The sequence below is a fragment of the Brachyhypopomus gauderio genome, unplaced genomic scaffold (assembly GCF_052324685.1).
Source record: "Brachyhypopomus gauderio isolate BG-103 unplaced genomic scaffold, BGAUD_0.2 sc347, whole genome shotgun sequence".
NCBI lineage: Eukaryota > Metazoa > Chordata > Actinopteri > Gymnotiformes > Hypopomidae > Brachyhypopomus > Brachyhypopomus gauderio.
The window spans coordinates 41,053-45,000 of record NW_027507168.1 but is presented as its reverse complement, the minus strand read 5'-3'; positions in this window follow the sequence as shown (position 1 = coordinate 45,000).

The following is a 3,948-nucleotide window of genomic DNA, read 5'->3' as shown; positions in this document are numbered from 1 at the left end:
AGAGTCGGGCTAGTTCACCTTAACGCACTGCCTTTCTTCTGATCCTTATTATGGTACAATCATATAAGGCTCAGAAAGCATGCTCCCCTATATACCTGCTGGTAGGTGTTTGCATTACACCGTTAGCGCATTCCTCCAGGGTCGGGGAGATGCCAGACAGCCATGCCCGCCAAGGCAAATCTTCCCTCGGACACACCTCTGAGACTCGATTGCCGAAAGGGCATGGCTGATTCAATAAGTGGTTCGTGGCAATGGTATAACACCTACCATTCTCAAACACATGGGGGGGGTTTACGGCCTTAGAGCGCACCTAGGTGCTATACCATTGGATCCGGTAAGGCCAGCCGAAACCAGCATCTTCCGGGCTTGCGCATAGCACCCTCCGGATACGCACAGGTCGAAATACATTACGTGAGGATGGAGGTAGGACGACCTCCATAAGGGGGAGCATCACGCCTCCACCCTTGCCCAGCGTGGGCACTTTGCTCGGGCACAGCCCGTGTCATTTAAAGGCCTGGATCTTTTCAGACCTCCGGGGGGGGCCTCACTCCCCCCCTACTTTGCTCAGAGGGAGCCTCTTACTCGGATAAAGTGATATAGTGTCTGCCATTGCAGGCCTGGATCATCTGTGACTTCCAGGGAGAGGCCTCTCAACTCCTCTCTTAAGCCGAAGCGTGCACTTTAAACGGATAAAGTGTGTGGCATTACATGCCTTTAAGCCTGGAACCTTTCTGACATCCACATATAGGGCCCTCATGCTTAATCATAAGCCCAACATGTACACTTTAATCGGATAAAGTGTGTGACATTACATGCTTTCATGCATGGAGCCTTTCTGACATCCACACATAGGGCCCTCATGCTTAATCATAAGCCCAACATGTACACTTTAATCGGATAAAGTGTGTGACATTACATGCTTTCATGCATGGAGCCTTTCTGACATCCACACATAGGGCCCTCATGCTTAATCATAAGCCCAAATGTGCACTTTAATCGGATAAAGTGTGTGACATTACATGCTTTCATGCATGGAGCCTTTCTGACATCCACAGAGAGGCCCCTCATCCTCTCTCATAAGCCCAAGAGTGTCATTTAGTCGGATAAATTGTGTGGCATTACATGCCTTTATTCCTGGATCCTTCCTCACATCCAGAGAGAGGCATACCAACCTACTCTCATAAGCCCAACATGTACACTTTAATCGGATAAAGTGTGTGACATTACATGCTTTCATGCATGGAGCCTTTCTGACATCCACACATAGGGCCCTCATGCTTAATCATAAGCCCAAATGTGCACTTTAATCGGATAAAGTGTGTGGCATTACATGCTTTCATGCATGGAGCCTTTCTGACATCCACACATAGGGCCCTCATGCTTAATCATAAGCCCAAATGTGCACTTTAATCGGATAAAGTGTGTGACATTACATGCCTTTAAGCCTGGAACCTTTCTGACATCCACATATAGGGCCCTCATGCTTAATCATAAGCCCAACATGTACACTTTAATCGGATAAAGTGTGTGGCATTACATGCTTTCATGCATGGAGCCTTTCTGACATCCACACATAGGGCCCTCATGCTTAATCATAAGCCCAAATGTGCACTTTAATCGGATAAAGTGTGTGGCATTACATGCTTTCATGCATGGAGCCTTTCTGACATCCACACATAGGGCCCTCATGCTTAATCATAAGCCCAAATGTGCACTTTAATCGGATAAAGTGTGTGACATTACATGCCTTTAAGCCTGGAACCTTTCTGACATCCACATATAGGGCCCTCATGCTTAATCATAAGCCCAACATGTACACTTTAATCGGATAAAGTGTGTGGCATTACATGCTTTCATGCATGGAGCCTTTCTGACATCCACACATAGGGCCCTCATGCTTAATCATAAGCCCAAATGTGCACTTTAATCGGATAAAGTGTGTGACATTACATGCCTTTAAGCCTGGAACCTTTCTGACATCCACATATAGGGCCCTCATGCTTAATCATAAGCCCAAATGTGCACTTTAATCGGATAAAGTGTGTGACATTACATGCCTTTAAGCCTGGAACCTTTCTGACATCCACATATAGGGCCCTCATGCTTAATCATAAGCCCAACATGTACACTTTAATCGGATAAAGTGTGTGACATTACATGCCTTTAAGCCTGGAACCTTTCTGACATCCACATATAGGGCCCTCATGCTTAATCATAAGCCCAACATGTACACTTTAATCGGATAAAGTGTGTGACATTACATGCTTTCATGCATGGAGCCTTTCTGACATCCACAGAGAGGCCCCTCATCCTCTCTCATAAGCCCAAGAGTGTCATTTAGTCGGATAAATTGTGTGGCATTACATGCCTTTATTCCTGGATCCTTCCTCACATCCAGAGAGAGGCATACCAACCTACTCTCATAAGCCCAAAAGTGCACTTTATTCGGATAAAGTGTGCAAAATTCCATGCATGGATCATTTGTGAGATCCATAAAGAGGCCTCTCAAATCCTCTAAAATGCCCAGGGAGTGACCTTTGGTCGGGCAAAGCGTGCGCCATAATCCTTGTCTTCATTTATGGTATACCATATATGTGGCTTTCAGAAGACCCTCTCCCCTATATACCTGATGGTAGGTGTTTGCATATCACCCATTCATAAAATCATCCAGACAGGGGGAATGAGATGCATGTCCGTCTGGGTGCACATTCGGCGGGCACTGTCAGAGGATCGAGGCCTCTGGATGATCCACCCCTTGGTCAAAATTGGAACATAGTGCGATTTTTGAACACAAAATCATACGTATGGTATAACATTTTTATCGACATAGAATTATTTTCGCCGAAAACTGACGCCTATGGTATACCAAATGAAGCGACATAGAATATTTTCCACTTGAAAACTTCGTGCTGCTGGTATATTTATGGACTTTGTGCATATTCTGAAGATTACTACTTGTATATGGTCTAACTCAGGAAGGGAAATAGACTAATTTCCAACAAAAACCTCATGCTACTGGTAAATTTAAGGACTCTGTGCATTGCCTGAAGATTACTACTTGTATAAGGTATAACTCAGGAAGGGAAATAGACTAATTTCCAACAAAAACCTCATGCTACTGGTATATTTAAGGACTCTGTGCATTGCCTGATATGACACTTCAGAGTCAATTTACACCTATTTCTAAGCAAGATAGAAAAAAAAACTGACAATTTTTCTTGATCCTGGGGATGTACCCGAGCTAAAGAGCATGTTTTTCGGACACTTTTATGCTTTTTTCCCTTAAAGCCACCACCTGGCAATGTTATAGCATTGGACTCTGTGCATTTCCTGAAGAAAATATCTTGTGTATGGTCTAACAAAGTAAGGGACATAGACTAATTCACTCATAAAACTCCATGCTTCTGGTATATTTATGGACTTTGTGCAAATTCTGACTTGAAAACCTCCACATGATGTTGGTATAATAACTTTACCTCATGCCCAGATGAGTGCACCTTCATTGGACACTCCAAGTGGACAGATGTGTCTGGAGGAGCCACCCAGTGGCAAATGCGTATGGTATAACAGAAAAAATGGACTTAGTGCATTTTCTGATCAGACACTTCAGACTGGATTTACACCTATTTCTAAGCAAGATAGAGAAAAAAACTGACAATTTTTCTTGATCCTGGGGATGTACCTGAGCTAAAGAGCATGTTTTTTGGACACTTTTATGCTTTTTTCACTAAAAGCCACCACCTGCTGCTGGTATATTTAAGGACTCTGTGCATTGCCTGAAGATTACTACTTGTATATGGTCTAACTCAGGAAGGGAAATAGCCTAATTTCCAACAAAAACCTCATGCTGCTGGTATATTTAAGGACTCTGTGCATTGCCTGAAGATTACTACTTGTATATGGTCTAACTCAGGAAGGGAAATAGACTAATTTCCAACAAAAACCTCA